The sequence below is a fragment of the Muntiacus reevesi genome, chromosome 5 (assembly GCF_963930625.1).
Source record: "Muntiacus reevesi chromosome 5, mMunRee1.1, whole genome shotgun sequence".
Lineage (NCBI taxonomy): Eukaryota > Metazoa > Chordata > Mammalia > Artiodactyla > Cervidae > Muntiacus > Muntiacus reevesi.
Window position 1 is genome coordinate 34,316,164 of NC_089253.1, and position 22,760 is coordinate 34,338,923.

Sequence of the window (22,760 nt, forward strand, 5' to 3'; positions counted from 1 at the left end):
TATCCCATGGACAGAGGAGCCTGGCCGGCTATGGTCCATGGAGTCACAAAGAGTTGGACACGACTGAGTGACTAACACTGAAAATAAGGTCAGGATCATAGTTTCAAATGCGTTGCACAAAGGTGCATGGAATGAAGAGTCAAAGGTGAATTACATGTACATTTTCTATTCTAAGAATACATTGTCTAATCTCCGTATCAATTTCTCCTTGCTTTTGTTAGAGTTCTAAATTCTAGGCCATGTTACTTGACTAGACAAGGAACATTTAAGAGCTCAGATGGTCAAAGGGACACTTTTGTCACTGTTAGGTTGAGTCACTGTCCTGGCCCTTTGGGACAGGCAAGAAAATCATAGGCTTTACTAGGTCAAGGGTCCTTATAAACATCAAGTCCAACAATAAGAGACAAGAGGCTCACAAAGACGAGGCAAGTGCTCAGAGCTGCACAGTTAATAAGTAACAGAGTAGATGTTCAGATCTATTGGGTTGGCCAAAAAGTTTGTTCTGGTTTTTCTGTAACATTTTTAAGGAGAAACCTAGACAAAATTTTTGTTCAATCCAATAGAGGTCCCCTGCCCAGATTTAACATTCTTTTTGTTACATAGATATTGATGATTCAAAATATACTTTTCTGCCTTGAGAAAGATGATATAAAGCAACAGCTATGGAGGACTGCAAGGACATCAAACCAGTCAATCTTCAAGGAAATCAACCCTGAGTACTCATTGGAAGGACTGATGCTGAAACCGAAGCTCTAAACTTTGGCCACCTGATGCGAAGGGCCAACTCATTGGAAAAGACCCTGATACTAGGAAAGATTGAAGGCAAAAGGAGAAGGGCGCGGCAGAGGATGAGATGGTTAGAGAATACCACCGACTCAGTGGACATGAGTCTGAGTAAAATCCGTGAAGGACAGAGGAGCCTGGCGTGCTGCAGTCCGTGGGTTCACAAACAGTCAGACACGAATTAGTGCCTGAACAACAGAAGTTTGAGAGCACAGATACTTGGGTATGAATGACGCAGGCTAAGAGGGCAGGAGAGGTGGGGAAGGGTGAAACCTGATGCTGTGCATCAATATAGCAGTTTTCAAAGCTGAGTATAATTTCAACTCTAATTCTTCCTTATGGATTTAACCTTACCTGTTAGGCAGGACAGACGTGGGCCCCAGTTTGTACATGAGGAGGAAGATGAAGTGTTTTGCGCACAATCTCAGAGCCCATTAGTGGCCAAACGGAGACGAGTGGCACGTAGAGAATTCTTCATGTGCCCTGACCCCTTTTAACAGCTCATGTGCCGCCTGTTTGCGAGTGTTGAAAAAACCATGTGGGCAGTTCTCAGCCCCACTTACCTCTGGAGTCCTTGATGCCCTGTCACTTTTAAGAGCCTCCAAACCATGTCAGGACCCCGGATTAGCAACTCCTCAGAGGCTGGTGCCCTGAGAGTCTGTTGCCCCCAGAGTCCAAAGGCATCAGAGTGTGTTGATTGGCGCAGAACTTTAAGTCACTAGACATTTTTGCTACAGATAAATATAGGCACGCAAAGAACAAATGGGGTTGACATCTGGTGCTGAGGATAGGGGGTGGAGGACAAAGAACAGAAGAAGCCAGGCTGGCTTTATCAATTCCACCATGCCTTTCCCCTGGCGGGCAGCACCGAGCCACCAGCCACTTGCCTCTTTACAGTTTTAACTAAAAGGAGCATTACAGAGGTGAATTAACATTTAAAAAGAATGTAAAAACTCAGAGCTGTTCTAATGATGATTAATGGAGAGCTATAAGGGGGCCTTGACCTGCCAGTGTCATTAAATGGATTGGCAGGTTTCTGAGCATTAATTATAAATAGCCACAGGAGTTCTCCCGCTTAACAGAATGATGATAAATCCGAGTCTCCGAGAGAGGAGAAGAAAGGAAAGCAAAAAGGGGAAAAAAGTTTGCCTGTTTCTGTCCACCCGGGTGTTGTGTGGAGAAGGCAGAGAGCGAGCAGAGGGAACGAGATAAATGATAAATTAGGCCCTGCCAGTCAATCACATTTCCTAAATGTTTTATGTCCCCAAAGCTATAAAAGCAATATTCCTTTCTGCCCTTATTGGAAGCATTTCTGTACGGCAATCACATCAGTTTCCTTGGGGATTTCAACTGAAATGTGCTTTGCCTTTTCTTTTTATATTTACTCTCCAGCCTGCGACCAAGGGAGGGTCAGAGCCCGCATACAAATGGGCAGGAGAGAGACCCAGTGACCAGGAGAGGCTGGCGAAGGGAGCAAGGGGCTGGCAGGGGGCCCTGGCTCCTCCACTGTGCCCACAGCAGAGGGCCAGCGCTCCAGTTCCTGCCCTGGAATGGTCTCGTCCAGTGAGCAGGCCCCGACCTGATAAGACCCGTGGTGAGGGCTCAGCGCAAGCTTTACAGACTCCACACATGCCATGAGGGCAGGTGTGGGGTTGAGTCTGTTTCGCTCACTGCTGCCTGATCAGAACCTACAGCAGAGCCTGGCGCATCATGGCGTCCTGCCAGTATTTGTTGAATCGGGGCATGAAGGAGGGAGTGATGAACAAGTTTCTCAGCGACTAGCACTCACAGCGAGGACCTCTGGAGGGGCCACATGCAGTGCAGACACGTGAGCGCAGCAGAGCCTTGGGCGACGGGCATTCAGGTCCTGGGCACAACCACTGGCTCTCCTTATCCCTGGAATATGAGGGTGCCAGCTTCCCCCAGCCCATTCTTTGAAAACTCATTCAGATTCCTTGCATTTTGGAGCGGGCAGGGAACCCAGGGAGGTGCAGAGACCAATCCAAAGTCACTCAGGTAACTGTGTGAGCCCCAGCGCGGGTCCCTCCTAGAGTCCCCTCCGCTACCCATCACCCCGCCTCTCTCCCGCTCCCCACCATGACTTCCAGACCTGCTGGCAAAAGCAATCTCAGCCAGCTGGCCCTGCACCTCCACATCCCAGAACGCTTGAGCCTAGGGATATGTGGGTCTCCCAGCCCTGCCTGCCAAGTACCTGGGTTTTAGGTGATCACCTGTGGTGGAAGAGGGAGGCAGACAGAGAGAGGTCAAGAGAAGGAATGAAAGGAAGAAGCCCAAGCTAGGATTTGGAAGAATGGTTTATCCCTGGATGATGTTATATATTTTGTGTGTCGTTACTTTTCAAGGCTTTCCCCTGCAAGTCATTATTTCGACTGATTAGAAAACGGTATTGAAAGACCTGCTTCTCTGGTACCGTTTTCCTCACATCCTATTAGTTGCAATACAATTACAAAGAATACATCAATTCCTGGCCTGCCCGCCGCCGCTGCCAGAGCCGCCTATTAAAAAGCGGCCTTATTAATGGAATTGTACATCTAGGATTAATCGGCTTGCGTGGGCCATTTACATTTCTCATTCCACAAGCACTTTTGTTTGCTTAATAGGCTGAAGGAGGTAGGAAATGACACAACAAAAGCCTCTCCCAATTGCCATGGGTATCACTGGGGGATGTAATATCCCCTCCTCCTTTCATCCTGAAGTGCCTCCCAGGGATAAGATCTGGGCGTGCTGCTGGGGAGATGCGGCGGCAGCCAAGGCACGATCGGTGGGGAGGGGATTGCAGGGGCGTGGGGGAGGCCTGGTCCAAGGAGGTGTGCAAGCTCTGGCGAATGAGATATAGCCAGAGACACGCATACAGGGACGTGGGGGTGGGCAGAAGGCCCAGGAGACCAGGATCCAGGCAGGGTGACCAGCTGGGGAACTTGCATTCACGAGACAGATGTACCCTACCTTCACCACGAATGGCACTGCTGACCTGGTCAGCTCCCTCCATCCACACGGTCCTCCATCATCGCCCACTCACAGCTCAGGTGCTGTAGATCCAAGTCACTCCTTTCTTGGACCGAGCAAAGCACAGTTTCAACTGAGGGGGAGTGTGGGGCCGGAGGAGGAGGCCACATGTGTCCACTGGTTTCTCTTTCTTCTATTGCTTGGAGGCCTCAGGACTGACCACTTTGGGCTTCTCTCCCAGACTTTGGGGAAGACAGTTGAGAGCATCCTGGCCAGAGTTCTTGAGTTCACTAGATTCCGAGAGCCCAGCTAAGAGACTGCTGTCTCTGTAGCCACATCTGTCGAGTAGTCCTGGAGATGCCGGCCACCTGCGTGGGCCCAGCATGACGGCAGGGGAGTGGTGCTGAGATGGAGTAGGGATGGCCCAGTTCGCCAGCTCTGTCAGACTCCCTAGAGAATGTGGAGACTGCACCCTTACCCAAGCAGGTGCAATTACCCCCGGCACATCCTGCTTACAGGGAGTTTCCTGGGACATCAGAGAGGTTAGGACACCCCAGGGAAAAGTCACTCAAAAATCACAGACCTTGAACCTTTTCATCAAACCCTGTCTCCAGAGAATCTATACTGTGCTGAGCAGAAGCGGGCCTGGGAGGAGAGGGACACGCGATACGTGGGTTCTGCACTGATGGGGCTTCAGCGTGGAGCCAGGGAGGGGTCCAGTCTGGAGATGGACAGAGAGCGGATCTCCTCTCAGGGTGGAAGCCACACTTGCCAGCCAGGGCCAGGCGCCTACCTGCCCAGCCTCTCCTCCTGGCCTCTCTTCCACTTGCTCTCACAGGCTCATCCTTTTGACGATGATGCTTTATTGAATTTGCTTCTCTTTTTTTGTCTCTGGCCAGCTGGCTTCCCCCATGACCCACGGAGGTCCGTGCAGGTCAAAAATGATGGACAGCTGAGGCATATGAAGCCCCAGGCCCCTTCCCAGTCAGGAGCTCTAGTCAGACAGAGGGCTCCGGTCTCCGATGGTGTTACCGTGGCAGCAGGGTCCATGATGGTGAAACGCTGTAATATAGTATGACTTTGTGCCTTAATGAAATTTTTTCTAGACCACTAGGAAAAAAAGACTCCATTAACCACACTACAAAGGCCTCTACTTATTAGTATTTTAGAACAGTGGCACAACATTTTGTGAATCTAATTACTGCTGACAAATATGAAAATTGAAATCAAAGTTGAATTTTCAGCTACCGTGCCTCATATACCAGCCTTCTCTGACTCCAACTATTGCATCAACACATTTATTCTTCCAATAGTTTCAGCAGAAGATGGGTGATTTTCCCTCTGCTTGCTGCCGCTTATTTCCCCCGCCCACCACCACTCCCCATACCTTCCTCGGCTAGGACCCTATGTATTTTGAAGCATTAAATCTGACATATTCATCTTGGTGGCCAGCCCAAGCTAACTAACTTCATGTTTACCTGTCACAGATGTAGCAATGGGCTGAGCTGAGAAAGCCTCTTCCCTCCACCCCTCTCTCCTCCGGCCCCCAATCCTAGCCTTCTTTTTTTCAGATAAAAGTCATTTGACTGATTTCAAATTCCTCGTGATATCAGGACAAAAAAAAAAAAAAAAAAGGACTTGTCAACACCTTTCTTTCTTTCCCCTATTAAGCACACTGTAAAAATCAATCCCTTTTGTCACTTCACTCTGCTTGCGAGAATGTTTAATGGATGTCAAGGGAGCTAATGATCGCTGGTAGAAAATTCATTTTAGATTTGCTATTTATAAAGTGTTCAGTGCTCAGGTGGGAAATTAACATGAGGCAAGGAGCCGGCTGGGTGGGGGAGGGTGGGAGGCCAAGCGGGGCCCTGCCAGGCTGGCAGGCGCTTTGTGTGGGTGGCCCCCAAGGGCTCCTTTGGGCAGAGGATGCTAGTGTCAGAGGTGCTGTGGGGGTTCGAAAGAGCACAGGCTCCGGAAATATCCAGACCCCGTGATCTGACCTTTCGGAGCCAAAATTTTTGTCAGTGATAAAATCCTATCTGCAAAACGCGGCTCACAAGTTGTAGAAAAGGATTAAATAAAATATTACACATAAAACATTCACTGGTGACTGGCGCCAAGGACTGGGACATGCTTAATAGATCTTCCGTTTTTTCCCCCACAGCCCCAACGGCCCAGGAGGGGACTGGGATAGGGGATGGTGAGCACAGAATTGCTCTGGGACCTGAAACTGGCCAGGGCTGCACTCAAAGACAAGCCCGCCTGGCCTGCCCACACCACGGCCCCCACGTGAGCGCAGCAGTCCCTGGTTCTCAGACGTCAACAACAGCGAGCAGCAGAGTCACCTGGAGGGCCTCTTAAGCCGCACACAGCTGGGCCTCATTAGCTTCAGCGTTTTTGAGGGTCTAGACCAGGGGTCCCCAACCCTCTGGGCATCAGGGACCGGTTTGGGGGAAGATAATTTTTCCATGGACCCAGGTGGGGGAGGGTGGTTTTGGGATGATTCAAAGCGCATTACATTTATTCTGCTCTCCATTTCTATTATTATTATATCAGCTCCACCTCGGATCATCAGGCGTTAGATCCCGGAGACTGGGTACCCCTGGTCTAGAAGTCTGGGGTGGGGCCCCAGAACTAGCATTTCTGACAAGTGCCCAGGCGGTGCTGACCACTCTCAGAACCACCATGATGGCCCTGCGAAGGAAACAGTGTCCTGAAAGGCATTGTGGAACCCCCACCCAAAGGGCACCTCCCGAATGGCAAGTCGGTCCCCGCCTGCCCGACCCCGGCCCCTCAAGCCAGTCTGGGACTCAGAATTGCCCAGCAAATCCACGAAGGCTAGTTCAATCCCTCCCAAAGTTTACCTTGCTGGTCAAGCAGAAGAGCCAGGTGCCGGGTTCACGTTCTCATTTGCATCAATGCAAACCAAGCCTCGGTCTCCCCTCTGGGTGGCTGGTGCCTCAGGGGCTGAGTGGGTCAGCCCCCAACCCTCCAGCCCTCCAAGGCTGTCTCAGCTGCACTTGGCAATCCAGGTCCAAAAGCTCTGGGCCACCCCTCGCCTCGCTTCTAGTCTCCTCTTCCTGGCCTTGCCTTGGACACCTCTCTGTTCTATTTGGATTAACTGCAAATCTCCTTTGATTACTCGATGTGTTGAAACAGACATCCCGTTGCCACGTGTTTGATGACTGAGTCCCGGGGGAGTTCCTATTTGCAAGGCAGCCAGTTACGGTGCACTCGGCCTTACACACACTCCTCGAGCTGCTAATTCATTGTCTGAGAAGTTGCTTTTCAGTTTTCTGATTTTTCAATAATAGGCTTCTCACCAAGCCCTTAAGCTCCAGAAATAAGCCTAAAACTACTTTTCCAGCCATTTACATAAACACCAGTGGATCCGGAAGGGAGAAAAAGGGACTAGTTTTGCATGTTACTCCTAAGGCTCTGGAAGCCTCTATGGACAGCCTGTCAAGGCTGCAGGTCTGGAAGAGTGCGGTGGGAAGCGTGCGGCTCCCAGAAAACCTGACACCCCGGCGAATGATAAATCCTGAAATTTCTCCTGACGCCCTGGCTGCCGCTTTGCGGAGCTGGGTGGATATTCTGGGCACCAGCAAATTGTTCTGTCAGCACACGGCTCCCTCAGCTGCATCCTGTTAGGAAGCCTGTCATTCATCCCCCAGTCTCCGCACCGCAGCCCCACCCTCTGAGGCAGCATCTTGCCTCCTGGGGCAGGTAAACCAGTGGCTGCAGAAAAGCTGCCCAGAGGCAGGGCCCCGAGGGATGGAATTCAGTCTCCCTGCAGCTGGCCCCTCATTCTGTTGTGGGATTGTGAGTTCAGGGGGTGGACCATGGTAGGTACTCAGCTCAACTGAGGAGAGGGACTTCCTGGCACGTGGGCTTTTCAACCACCATCTGTTTTTCTATTTCTCTTTCTTTCCCAAATGTGGATTTTAGATATAATCCAGTGAGCCAGAAAGAGAAGCCATCTCTTTTTTCCACACTGCCAAACTACATACCTCCCCATTAAAAAGAAGAGAAGCCAAGAAAACTTTCACCTTTCAGACTCTTAATTCTGATCTGGCCATTTTCCTGAGGTCTAAGATGTATGGACAAGAGACAGGTGTCAGATGAACATGGCGCAAAAACAAGATGCCCCCTTCAATGTGAATTTCAGATCAATAGCAAAAAAGTTTTAATATAAGTATGTGCTATGCATAATTAAAAGTTAGGCATTGCTTAACTGAAAATAAGTAGGGTGTCCTGGATTTTTATTTACTAAGGCTGGCAACCCAAAAGGAAATTCTCATTAGTTTACATATTTCTATTGACTTGCCTGGTGGCTCAGATAGTAAAGAATCCTCCTGCAATGCAGGAGACCCGGGTTCAATCCCCGGGTCAGGAAGATCTCCTAGAGACGTGAATGGCTACGCACTCCAGTATTGTTGCCTGGAGAATCCCCATGGACAGAGGAGTCTGATGGGTTACAGTCCATGGGTTGCAAAGAGTCAGACATGACTGAGGGACTAACATTCCCTCACTCACTGTAGCTTTCGTACCGCCAAGTTTGCTTTGTCTGCAGGTTCCTTGCTAAGAAGGGAATATTCCAGAGAAACAGAGAGCCCTCCCCTGAGGCCCCAGCAGCCCCCAGGGCAGTCCTCCCTTCCTATCAGAGTTCCTAACCTTGTCTGCCTGACGTCAGCGGTTCTCAACATTTAGGGTGACTTGCACATCTGAGGGCCTTCTCCAGACACAGGTAGCTGCCTCTTCAGAAAGCCCCAGACTTTCTGATTCAGGGACCAAGATTGGACCAGACATCACGGAAGCCTGGGCTACAAGGCCAGCTCCTAACAAGGAAACTGCCAAGAGGGAGCCTCTGTGGATAGAATCGGTGAGTCTGAGCAGGTCTCAAAACCCCTTTGTTCTCCTTGTCCAGCCTTTTAAACTCTGTTCCTGGCTGTCTCCTGTCTGCCCCTCTCAACACGGACACAAGTGTGTGCAGGGTTGCACCGTGTTGACCTCTCAGGATGGACATCCCTGGGCCGAGAGCTTTGTAGGGTCACAGCGATGTGGAAAGACATCAGCTTCCAGATCAGTGTGCAGGGTCAGTTTCCAGGGTCCGCTTCCGAGTCAGTGTGCAGGGTCAGCGTCTGGGTGAATGGGGCAGCCTGAGAAGGTCCCTGGGAGACACAGCAGGACCCAGGCTGGGCAGAGGGGGAAGGGCTGCCTGTGCCGAGTTGAGGGACTTGGGCTTTGTCTTGAGAGCTGCGTGCAGCTAATGGAGATTTTCAGTAAAGCACTCAAGTGGCTAAATTTGTTTTTGTAGCAAGATAATCAGTGATGGGCAAGATGGAGGAAGGGTTGAGCTGGGATGCAGACTGGTACCGGAGACCCGTTCAGAGGCAACAATAGTCCCGTGAGCAATGAAGTCAGCTTGAGCTGGCACTGGAGACATGGGGAAGGTCAGAGAAGTCAGTGGTGAGAGACTGCAGGGGAGGAGGGTGGGGGAGGGGAGTTGTGTGTGTGTGTGTGTGCGGGGATGTGTGTGCACATGCCGTCCTGGGGAGAAACAGTCACATGTTCCTTCTGAACATGTGCATTGTTCAGAAACCTCCTAGGGTCCCTGGCTTTACTTTTTCAGTATGAATGGAGAGACGAATTTCACAAGATAATCCACGTAAACATGAAAACTACATTTCAAGAAAGTTTAACTATTCCATTTACAGTTGAGGGAAATAAAGCCTTTAGGGGAAAAAAAAACAAAAACAAAAACCCTCAGTTTCTAAAGGCAGAGTTAACAATGGAAATGCGATGAGAAAAGAATTTTTTGATTGGTGTGGATATCAAGAAATATATTTTACATGGATAGGCTCTGCAAACTGTAAATGCAAAACTCTATCTCCGTAATTCCTTACAGAGTTCATGTGAGAACTGAGTTGGAGATGAGTTTTGACCGTGTTTGGGAGAAAGTCTAGTGTATCTCCTAAATGATGGGGAAAAGAGATGGAAAATACAGTGAGAGTGGATCATATCGTATCTTACAAATCTGGAGAAAAGAGGATCAAAACTAACATTTCACAGTAACATAAATGGAGCATAACATTTAAAAATTATGAATCACTATACTGTACACCTGTAACATATAATATTGTACATCAACGATGCTTCAGTAAAAATAATGATAATAACAATAATTTTAAAGTCCAGAGAAAAAAGAATGCCATGAGGAAAGGTGTGATTAATACTACGTGGAATCCCTCTGATTCTCTAGCCAGTTTTCTCCATCATTATTCACACAACTATCTTCAGTCCTTTTCTACTTTCTGGGAAAAAAAATAGCCAGCCTATACAGTTATAGGCATACATAGGAAACTTGTATACACGAGTGTGCACACATAAACCTTCCATGAATTACACTCAGAAAAGATATAAGCCATCAGATGCTAACTTCTTCGACTTCCTGTCACTAAGTTTCAAAGTTTACCTGCCTCCATACAGTGCCACAGACTGCTAATCAGCTCTCATTTTTCCATTTGTCTTTATTGTGGCAAAATACACATAAAATTTACCGTTTCAACCACTTTTAAGTGTATGATTCCATGGCATTAAGAACATTCATGATGTTGTACAATCATAACCCCCATCAGTGTCCCCAGATCTCTCATCTTCCTAACAGAATCTCTGTACCCATGAAATAATAAACCCTCATTCCCACTCCTGGTAACTTCGATTCTACTTTTTACCTATGAATTTCCTGTTTTAAGTACCTTATAGAAGTTGCATCATACAATATTTGTCCTTTTGTGTCTGACATTTCACTTGGCATAATGTCTTCAAGGTTTTTCCATGTTGTCCAGGGGTCCCCAACCTTTTTAGCACCAGGGAGAAAGTTTTTCTTGGAAAGCAATTTTTCCATAGACCAGTTCGGGGGCGAGGCATGGTATGGGGTTGATTCAAGAGCATTACATTTATTGTGCACTTTATTTCCATTATTATTATATCACCCCCACCTCAGATCATCAGGCATTAGATCCCAGAGGCTGGAGATCCATGTTGTAGCCCATGTCAGAATTTTACTCACTCATTTCCATAAGGCTGGATGACATCTCATCGTATGTACAGACCACATGTTGCTTACCCATTCCTCCCTGGCTGGCACTTGGTTTTTTTCCGTTTTTGGTTAATGTGAATAACGCTGCTGTGAACACTGGCGTGCAAATATCTGTTTGAGTGTCTTCTTTCAAATTTTGGGGTATATACACCTAGAAGTGAAACTGCTGGATCATATGGTAATTCCATTTTAAATTTTTTGAGGAACCAAGAATGACTTTCCACTGTGACTGCACCACTTTATCTTCCCACCAGCAGTACACAAGTTTCCATTTCAGTTTCTCTATATTGTCACCATTTTTAAAAACTAACAACCATCCTCATAGGTATTAAGTAGTATCGATTATGGTATTTGCATTTCCCTAAGGACCAGAGATGCTGAAAATCCGTGGTTAGGTCACAGAATAAGTGGTAAGGCCTTAACCATGCACTTGTATGGGGGCCCCTCCCGTCGTTGTCAAGGGAGGTTTAACCTCCTCCTTTCATAAGACATGAATTGGCTCCTAATATTCAGCCTCCCCTTCTTCCATGGTCACGGGCCCCTGAGTTTGTCTGGGCGTGTGGTCATCCAGAGTGGATGGTACCTTGCCCACACTGCCTTGCATCTCGGTGTGCATGAGTGACTAAGCTCTGGCCCAGGACTTGTGAGGAGTGACGTTCTGTGACGGCTTCAAGGGAGGGAGCATCCTTGGGAGACAGTCTGTGCGTGCATACTGCCCTTATTTTTTTCTCCTCTTCCATCCCATGGCCTGACACAAGGATGCTGACCTCTTAGACCTTGTACACTGGATCCAAACCATGGAAAGAGTGGGGTCCCTGAGTGTCCCTGAGGCTGAGAACACTGCACCAGCCAGGAACACAGTGGGGTGGTTTTGTAACCAGAGAGATAGACTTCTATCTTCTTTAAACCACTTTCACTATGTGGTTGTCATTTCTGTCTGAACCCAAAGGTAATGGATATTTTCAAACATGTGGTTCCTTCCTCACTTTTCATAGTAATGATAGTGGTTTTTTTACTTTTCTGTAAGTCCCATTTTTCTTCCTATGCTCAAGATTTGCCCACCCAGCTGCACATTCCTCCAGGGCCCTCACCTGGGTAACCATCTCCTATCCCCCCTTCACCCGCTTTTTACCAGCCTCACCCACCAGTGTTCAGATCTGTCTTCCCTATTTTACAAAAGCAACAAACTTCTCTCCAACTACAGCTCCCATTGGTGTCACAACTTTATCTCCCTTTAAAATAAAGAAAAAACTTAAATAACCATCCATGTTTTTTTATTCTCACCCCACTTGATCCCTACACTATGACTCCACCTCCAAAGACTGTTTTTCCAAGAGAATAGAAGATATTCTTCCTCTAAGTCTGATCTTAGTTGATCGTCAGCAATATGGGATGCGGTGGCTAAGGCTCCTGCCTGTCCCAAACACACATCCTCCAACCCCAATGTCATCCCACTCTCCTGGTTTTTCTCCCCTGTTTTGGCCACATCTTGTCAGTTGTTTTCCCAAGATCTCTTCCCTTCTTGATGCTTAAATCCTGATTGTCTGCCCCATTTCTCATCATCTTCCTTCCTGGGTAACTCATTGTGTCTGTGTCAAAGACTCTCTTGTTCAAGCTCAGGTATCTTTCCAGAGTTCCAGATTCATCCAGTTAGTTTCACATCAGAGAGCTCTGTGTACAACCAATAAAACCATCGAGACCCAAATTGCATTCATCACACTCTCCCTAAAACCTGCCTGTGTCCTATTTACCCAGATATGAGAAGTCCTCTTCCATTTTGCTTTCTCATGCATCACTGTTTTTCCTCTCCATCTCCAGGTCCTATCCTTTAAGTCAGCAGTCCCCAACCTTTTTGGCACCAGGCACTGGTTTTGTGGAAGACAAGCTTCCCATAGATAGGGGGCAGTATATATTTCAGGCAGCAATGTGAGCTATGGGGAGCAATGGGGAACTGCAGATGAAGCTTTGCTATCTCTCCCATCACTCACCTCCTGCTGTGTGGCCAGTTCCTGACAAGCCACAGACCTTGGACAGGTAGCTGTCAGTGGCCTTGGGGGTTGGGGACCCCTGCTCTAAGTCCATGACGCTTGAATACCCACATCTCCTTGTCTCTGTCAGTCTCATCTGGTTAATTCATGCCTGCTTGGCTCCCACATCCTCTAGTCTTTTAATTCATTCCCACACTGCAACTGGAGTAACATTTTAACATTTTAAAGTAACCTAAATAATGTTATTTATCAATTAACACTGCAAACTTAATCACGCTGCTCTCTGGCATACAACCCTTTCTTCCCTCAGAATAAAATCTTTAACAAGAACCATAAAGCCACTTAAGGTGTGGCTTGTGACTACTTCTGTAACTGCACCCCTTGTCTTTCTACCTACCAGCTGCCTCCACCCCCAATTTATCCCAGGAAACTATACCAACACACTCAGCCTAGCCAGATTGGTATTGGATTCCTAAATTCCTACCATGCTTTCCTGTTTCTAGGATTTGGCATATGCTGATTCCTTTGCTTGTAATACTTCTCTCTCCTCTTACTTGGCTGAATCTGGTAACATTTGTGTCTCAGCTTTAGTATCTCTTCCTTCTAGAAGAGTTCTCTGACCTGATATATCTCTATGTGGCCATGGAAAACAAGACTTGCTTTCATCCCAACACTTACCATGTTGTCTTGAATTGTCTTTCTTGACTGAATGTAAGATCTAGGACTTGTTTATGGCCAGCACACAGTAGGATCTGAATAAATCATTCTGGAGTAGTTGAAATAAAAATGTAAGTAAGAGCTCGGCTATACTCTTGAATCTATGATTTTGCTGTTTTTTAATCAGTCACCTTGGTGATGTGGACATGACAAGTTTATATCACTTGGGAATGACAGGAAACTAATGGTGACAGCTCATCAGAATACAAAAATAGCCTCAGTGGATTTAAATAATGGACCCACATGCAATGAAATTTGAAACACATAAAAGCAAGGATGGGAGAGGTCTTGAATAACAGCAATTTAGACAGGGGAGTGAGTGCAACTTCAGTGAGCAATAGTGTGGAATATCTGAACAAGAAAAGAAATGAGTGCAATAATAAAGTGGTCTGATGTATAAAGTCCAAAATGTAGCAGACAATAACCCACTCCCCACTTTGCCAATCAAACTACAGCAGGAACAATCTGTCTGGCAATGTCTTTTAGTGAATCATCATCAAACTGGAACATGCTTAGAAGATAGTGATCACAATGATTAGTGGTTTAGAAGTTATGCATGATAATGGTGATAAGGAACTAAGAATGTCAAGGTAAGATAACCAGGGTCCATCACAGTCTTCTCTTAGAAAGATACTGGATCGCTCAGTATTACTGGCACTTTGAGTGGCTCTAACTGGCATAAGTCAGAAAGAGGCACATTTTTGTTCCATGTAGATTTACTAGGATTGTATTCAGCTACAAGTAATAGAACTCTAATTATATGGAAATAGTTTCCATAAATAATAAGTGTGGAAATACATATTGCACAGCTGGCGTGACTGCTATGTTATCTTGAACTTGGGGTCCTTCTGTTAGACCGAGCCATGTGAAATTGTTTACATTCAACTATTTTTGATTTACTCAAACAGCAAATTCATTTAGTTCAGCCTAAGAGCTTCCTGTTTTGCCATTCTGGTTGTAAGTGTGTTTTTTTTTTTTTTTTTTCTTTCCTTTCTGTTTGCAGTTTGGTTCCTGGACCCCGGTATAGTATGCCAGGCTCTCAGTCAAGAAAAGATGTAGGAGTGGTTGGACTCACAAAGTACAGCACTCTTTTGAGTCCAACACTCTAACTGCCACCTGGGAAACTTCAGCCTACTTTCCATTGGCCTGACTCGCATGGCATGACCATCCTCGGCTCTAAGCAAATCTCAGAGGTGCATATTATAAGCAAGTATATTACTGTCTTCAACAAATTTAGAACACTATGTATAAAGAGAAAGGGTAGCATTTATACTGAGCAGTACTTTCTTACAGAGTTTACCTACTATGAAACAGGAGGCTGGTGTCAATTATCCTCAGCTATATCTGCACTGAAAGTCCTAAGTGTTTCAAAGTAGAGATGACCTCACCCCATTCTGATTCATATAATGAGATTTTCTGTGAGTTGAACCTGGACGTCTAACAATCTCCACAAGTGATTTGGATAGACAGCCAGAACCAGTACCACAACTCAGACAGCATCTCTTCTCTGGGGGTCCTGGAGCTAGTGAGCAGGAATTAACCAATATCATTCAGGTGGGAGACCAGGCAAATGCCAAGGTACCTCCCACAACTCTAGAAAGTCTGAGTTTCTAGACTTGATGATTGAACTATTTTAGCCTTGGACAAGAATTCAGCAGTGCCAGAGAGTGATGAAAAAGTGGTGAGAAGGCATTCAAATTCTTCTATTAAGAAGTTTTAAGGGAGGAAGGAAAGAGAAATACAAAACAATTATTCTTGTTTGCTTTCAGAACTGACAAAATGGCTTATTGAACTGCAGATGTCTGTGCATCACCAATTGCATTGAGAAAAAAGGCTGTCAATTAAACTTGCTGTGCCTGGGTCAGGTTCCCCTCTGGCTGTTTAGAAGACAGTCAAATGCCCCCAACGTAGGGAGTGGTGAAGAAGGAGGCAGAGTGTGTTTGGAGTGAGTAAGAAGCACTGATCCTCTTCACCTTCTCTGGGTAAAGAAAACCCACCAGTCACTCTCCTCTTATCCTAGGTCTGACTTTCCCTTGCCCTCTGATGCCAACGTGGCTCAGAGAGCAGCCCCCTCCTCCAAGCTTCTGACCAGCTGGCCCCTAGAGAGACCATTTCCTGCTCTTGGGTGAGTTTAGCCAGGAAGAACGAGAGTTCATTTCCACTACCTGGGTGCCTATAACATCTGGTTTGTGGCTGGTGATCGCCAGCAGGGGTGACTGATGTTTGTAGTTTCATATTCAGAGTCTAAAAGAAGTCTTGTCAGAGAAAGAGATGAGTTGAATCTGATAAACAGACTTCAGAGAAGAGCAAGTTCCAAGGTCAGGTTGTTGTGTGAACAGTAAGACACAGTCATTGGAGAAGGAAGGGTTAATTATAGCTCCCCCAGATTCTACAGGGTTCTATGGCTCCTGATAAGCCTAAGGGCACTTCTCTCTCTCTTTCTCTCCCCCTTTTTTTTTTATCCATAAACACTGATCAACTGTGTGCCAGGTACTGTGCTGGGTGTGATGGCACACAGGCAGTCCCAGACCTCCAGGAGCTCACTGTCCACAGACGGGAGACAGAGGCGTCAGCAGGGAGCTACACAGACTTGCAATAGAAGCAAAGACCAGGAAGGACGCGCCAGAGCCGTGGGGGGCAGAAAAGAAGGCAGTCGGAGCTTCGGAGAGGCGCTGAGCCTGGAGTTCTGCATTGAATCATAACAAGTTTTAGCCAGGTGGACTGGACAGCCATCAGCAGAGGGAGCAGGTGCACACTTCCTAGGGGGAAGACGCAGCAAAGCCCTAGGAATTCACGGAACCAGAGGACAAAGGGTTTGGAGAGAGACTGGCACCCCCGGGGTCATGCCTTTCCAGAGAGCAGAGATTTCATTCCATCTGCATTTAGAATCAGGTGAGGCCACATCCTCTAATACTCAAAGCACACAGCGAAGAGATTTACCTTAAGAAGAAAATAGCATAAATAGAAAAACAGCATAAAAAGAAAACAGAATAATTTTAGGAAAGGGCCATCGGCACCCTTTCTACGGATGATTATACAGAAAACAGGAGAAAAGCTTGAAATATTTAACGTAGGGAGAAGGGGAGGGAATCATGTTTTCAAATATCTGAAGAAAAGCCATGTCGAAGAAAAACCAGCCTCATCCTGTGGGTAGTAGTATTAGCAGCCCTCGTATTACTATAGATGATATTTATTGAGAGCTTACTGTGTGCCAGGCAGTGTTCTGAGCACTTTCTCTGCAGTAACTTATGTAATCCTTACACCAGCCCTAAATGTAAGTCTCAGAATTAGCTCCGTTTTGTACAAGAGGGAACTGAATTGCCCTCAGAGGTTGATTAAATTGCCAAAGATTTCAGACTAGGAAGTGGCAGAACCAGAGCTTGGACCCAGACCATCCAACGACTATGGTGTGTTTCCTCTCCAGACCGAGAGCAAGGGGCTGGAATCGATAAGAGGACAGATTCTTCTCCTTTGTCTCCCTGTCCTCCTGATCAATCAGATGCAGTAGCTCTGGAGAGAGGCAAGTTCCCCCACATTGGAGTGGTGCAGCTGCAACACTGGGATGTTAGAGCTCCAACAGGGGGATTGAAATAAACCATCGTGAAAGTCTCTCTGGGCCTGAGCTGGTTGTGACTCTGCCTGGCTGACGGAGCAGCAGGAACACTTCGTGAGTTACCCAGGGACTGTATTTGGCACAAATCCGCATGGTAGCTCTTCTCCCCCTGTGCCGCCTGTACCTGCTGACTCCATCAAAACAGGCATGCTTTCGCTCCTGCCTGCGCTGCAGGGTCTGACCTGGCTTGGAGGCGAGAGCCAGCCTCCCTCGGCCTAACACAGTAGCTGCCAAACTGGCATTGGGGTTCTGAGCACGGAGCCTTTGTTGCCAGTGAGGAGAGAGATGGAAGCAGCAGGCTGGGTAGCGGGTTCCTGGGGAGTGAGCGGGAGTGGAGGCTGGGAGAGAGAGATGGAAATCTTCACACTTATGAATGGAGCTTCTGCCAAGATTCACCATCACTTAGCTCGTGCTAAATCAGGCTCCAACACATCCATTCTTGACCCACATTCACACGTTCCAAGGCTCCGGAATTTCTCCTGTGGGATTGATCATTCTCATTCCTGAGTCCCCCTACCTGAAATGCTGTGGCTTGTTCATCCTTCCCTCCCACCTGAAAGAGGCCTTCTAGACGAGAAACACAGGCATGTGTGGATACATGATAGTGTGTATGATACAGTATGGACTATTTGTGTGCACACACACCACTCACATGTTCCGACTGTGGTCGTCTGTGGCTGTGTTTATATTCTTAGCTTCCTGCAAACAGACACTGCTTCTGCATATTTTCCCCTAGCACCACTACCTTGCAAGTACTAGACTCAGAAAGGCTATTTGTGGAATTGCAAAATGTGGGACGTGAAACTTGAAAATCTTTTAGTCCAACCACTTTATTTTAGAGATGAAGTGACAGAGGCTCTTAGAAGCGATGTGCCTTATCCCAGGTTGGAGAATGTTTTCTGGTAACCAAAGAGGTATGACTTTCAAACCTGGCCATAGGTTGGAACCTCTTAGAGAGCTCTGGAAAATATCCGAACATCTCACAAAGAGATGTTGATGTAAGCGTTCTGGGATAGGGTCCAGGTATTGGCATTTTTATAAAGTTCCTCAGGTGATTCCATGGTAGAACAAATTTGAGGACCAATGGCTTAGAAAATGGGAGTATTACAAGCAAAGGCACATTGTACCTGTCGTATGAGGACCTCCTAACCTCAGCAGAGGCAGATAGCTCCAGGTTGCTTGACTTGAAGAATCATGGATCCATGAGAAAGTTACTTACCTGTCCTTCTACAGGGGAAATGCTAAGAAGAGTCACCAGCACTATGGAAATGCAGACAGAAGCAGCCAGGAGAGCAACCCCCTTAAAGCGTTCAGAGGGCAGCCACAACTCACACCGTGAGCAGAAGGGAAGCTGGATTCTCTTTGGGTGCGTACGGCTGGAAACACAAGCTGATGACTGAAAAAAGACTGTGTCCCAACCACAGTTATAGCATCAGAGGAGAACAAATAAACGACGACGCTTGTCTGTTATTTCAGGAACCCTAAATCAGGGTGTGATGAGTGGGGAGCAGAGAAGGAAATGGCAACCCACTCCAACGTTCTGACCTGGAAATTCCCATGGACAAGGAAGACTGGTGGGCTCAGTCCATGGCTGAGCACACGAGTAGGTAGCAAAGAAAGAGTTCTCAGAAAAGAGATCATCTTAAGTCCACCCTAAAATAGGAAACCCTCAGGGTCCCATGAGCTGCACTTGCCTCACCCTGATCAGCTGCCTCAGCACACCCCACCCTGTCCTGCGTAAGCACCCCACCCCTTGCTGTCTTTGGCCATCCAGTTCTCTGCAGAAGGCAGAGTACGAAGGCGTTGGACAGGCCACTGGCCAGGGTGGCAGTGGTGATGACACCACTTGAATGACTTGAATGACAATGACAAGAGCCAATGGTCACCAAGTCAACACCTCACAGCAGCTTTTGCTGCTGTGGGAGGGAGCATCACACATCCCTGAGCCCTTCCGGCCAGGAGTCACAATGGAACAACAGAGGCAGCACCTCTGATGCGATGAACCCAGAGCCTGGCTGCACTTGCTCTCCCATGCTCCCCATTTAAAAACAAGCCTCCAGGGTTGGGGTGCGCTTGCCACCCGTCGTAATTTGCACAAGCAACTGTGCAGAAGACTATGTCACCCAGCGCCCCTCCACTCCTACTTCTGATAATCCTGCTGGTTCTTCCCAATGTGATTAAAAAAGATGACAAATCAAATCAAATCTGGGGATTGTACTCTGTCTAGCTGGTTTGGTCACTGATATATTCCCAGCACCTACAACAATGCAGGGAACGTAATAGGAACTCAATAAACACTCGCCAGGTGATTGAACCAGTGCACAAGTAAACAATGAGATCTAGTCTGTGTTGAATTGGATTTTGGTGACACCACCAAGATGAAGCCAAGGAGGCACCTCTGGAGAGTGAATCTGAATGAGCTACTGAAGCCAAAACCAGTCCATCTTTTGAACAGTCCTTTATTACTGTAAAGGGCAACACTCTTCAAGAAGCCAAAAAAAAAAAAAAAAAAAAAATCAAATTTAGTAACCTAAGATGTCCTTAGTAACAGAGCTGAAGAATGTGTTTTCCAATATTTGGTTTCTCAGCTTGACAGTCTCTCTTGAAATACTCTTTTCTCAGCAATGGAAATGTGAAGCGCTGTTGGTTTGTTTTGCAGTTTGCAAATGACTTACAGAGCTCTCCTGGCAGAGTTTCTGTTTTTCTTCTTGCAAATAAACAAAAGGCCATTTCTCTAATATGACTTAAGCGGGGGAGAATCTGTGATCTCCTGTCTTGGTTTGGGAAGGAACAGAAAAGGAGGGGCAAGCAGAAAGAAGAGGGAAGAAACTGGAACAAGTAGGGTCTACAAGTGGAACAGAAGCAGGAAAGAGACAAAGGGGAAAAGGATGTGGAACCCTGGGGTACCAGACACGCAACAGCTGAGGATGTTGCCTTCAGTGGGACCCCAGCCAACCTTATGGACATGAACTCCCCACTGGTTCCTTGATCCCCCACCACCACCATTGCAGTCTATCATCTGGGTTCCTGTGACCTGGGAGGACAGGCCCCCCTCCCCCCTCTCCTAGGCAAGCCCTACATGAGGCGGAGCAGCCCCTGCCAGCTTGACCCAGATCTGTCAGCTGATCAATTACTTTTCCCACGGAGGAGAAGGAAAAATGAAAGGAAGAAAGAATAAGGGACGGCGAGAAACAGAAAGGGGAGGGCAGAGAAGAGGGGGAGAGAGGGCAGAAAGAGGGAGGGAGAAGAGGGGAGAGGAAGAGAGGGAGAAGCTGAGAGAGAGGGAAGGAGAGGGATGGTGGAGGGACATGCACATCTCTTCCATGGACGCTCCTGTAAGTTTCAGCTGCCATAGCAAGGGCAGGCTCAGTTCAGAAGGTTGCAGAAACACACACACATAAATACATAAAACATAAGCTCTAGAGGTTGCTGAACGAAATCAGTCAAAGCAGAGGACGGGAGCCTCTTCTTTCCACCCTTTGCCAGTCCAGCTTACATCTGGTTGTTACCCTCTGAAACTCCCGGTTCCTCCCATGTCCCTTCCCCCCAGGGCCCCGCCCCTCTACCCTTGGCCCCGCCCCCTGACACCTCCTGGCAAAAGTCTTCCTCCTACTAGAAAAGAGTGAGGAGGCGTGGTCCCGCGTGTTTCCTCTAAATCCCCTCCGGTCTTCTTCCACCGCGCACCCTCTAAGGCAAGGAGGGCCCGGCCACCAGGTCTGCAGAGGAGACACCCTGGAGGATGTGGTACCCAAGACCCCATCGGACCTGCACGCCATCGATTACCTTATTTTTGCATGTTTTCATTTTTTATGTTTAATTAGTTTTATTGAATTTCAAATGACTACAGACATAAAGTAAACATGTAACAAGCCAGTAGAGCAGAAAGGAAAGGAGCTGCATAAATACCAGCAGGCTCAGCGTGGAGCTCCACTTAGCACCACATGTTTGCTGCGTTACAAGCATTAATGAGTCTTTACAACCCTTGGGGGAGTTGTTCCCCTGCCCGGCCGACAGGTGGGGAGACTTCCCAGAGGGAAGTATTGTCACCTACAGAAGTCATAGGGAGCTTTGTGTTCGGATGTACCTGCTCCCCACCCAGCTGTGCTCAGGCCACCTAAAACGATTGGAAATCAGACAGACAGGCACACCCATTACAGTGTTTGAAGGGCCCATAGAACCTCTGCTGAGGTTAAATATAAAGCAAAGTGGATTGTTGTTGTTGTTTTTAACACCTTCGTCTTTCTAGTTGATAGGCAGGAGCAGGCCATGAGCTCCAGACCTAAAATATCTGGAACAGAGACAAATCCTCGACACAGTCATCCTCTCTGAAGTATTTCCAACATAAGGAGATAGTGAGAGCATCTCACATCCTTCCAGCATCTTCCTACAGGTGCCGGAATCACCTGTCCTGCAGGTCACCCCTTCTTAGGATGTCCGGAGAGCACACCTCATCCCGAGGGGTAAACCGTGGCTGAAGTCAACACCGGTGTGACCCATCCATGACAAGTCGCTGGCCCCAGCCGGGGTTGCTGCACCTCGGGGCTGCCAGGGAGCAGGGGCAGATCCCCAGGGAGCTGCTAGGGGCAGTGCCCCCTGGCACACTTGAGGAAGGAACCAGGAGACGCCCCCCAGGGACACAGCTCAGCGCCCTTCAGCCCCATGCCACAAGAGAGGCCACTGAGAAACCACCGAAGCCAGGGGGAGAGGCCACAGCTGCGAGGAGGGCTTCTGGGGCTCACTTTGGCTTTAAAAGTGATGGAAGGGAAGAGCCAGCCTCAGGACTAGCCTGAAACTGCCACCTGAGAACGACCTCCGGCTGAGCCTCTGTGCCCACCTCCATCCAACGCCTGGAGGGCAGTCCCAGGGTGTGAAGAGTGGAGGGAAGCTGCAGTTCTTATGCACTCCACGACCTGCCTATGGCCACCCTGCCTCCCCCATTGGAAACTCCAAGCCTGGCAGCTAATGTCCACTTTGTGAAGCTCCTCTGTCATCTCCCCTTAATTTTTCTTTTTTTTTTTTTTTGACCATGCTTCCAAGTGCCCACAATGCTTACTTACATCAGGCCCAGGAACCCATCACCCCAAACCGATTTTTCACTCTGCCAGTAAACATTGTTATGGTCTCATCTGTCACCCCCACTGCCCGCATCTCAGAAGCGTTGCCCAGCTCAGGCTGCGGCTGGCACCCAAGTGTCTGCTGTGAGTGGCAGGAACTTGGCTGATCCGCCCAGCTGAACCGTGTCTGTGTCGCCGACGCCCAGAGAAAGAGAGGGGAACCCAGCTCCATGTCCTCTCTGTTCCCCTCTGCCCTGCTGCTGTGTACGTGGGCAGGTAGTTGATGTGGGATGTGAGGAGATGAGAGAAAATGAGAAAGGTAAGGCAGGAATCTAGCCCAGCTCCTGGGAAGGTGTTGAAAGGAGCATTAATCCTTCGAAGGAGAAATGGTCGGGTTTCTAGAAAGAGGGAAGATGCCGTACACCAGCCGTTCCTCTCTGAGCCTCTCCGTGGCAGGAGGTGGGCGGTGAGCTGAAAAGGACAGCGCCTCATCCAGGAGCTGCTCTGGCTCCCAGGGCCGAGGAGGAGCTCTGGCT

At 47.9% G+C, this 22,760-nt stretch overlaps 1 protein-coding gene and 1 pseudogene across 1 annotated transcript in view; both read right to left on the reverse strand.

Annotated features, from left to right (window-relative positions):
- Positions 1-22,760, reverse strand: part of NTM (neurotrimin) — a 917,634-nt gene that overhangs the window by 891,922 nt on the left and 2,952 nt on the right. The window lies entirely within an intron of this gene.
- LOC136170161 (U6atac minor spliceosomal RNA) lies at positions 11,232-11,344 on the reverse strand (annotated as a pseudogene).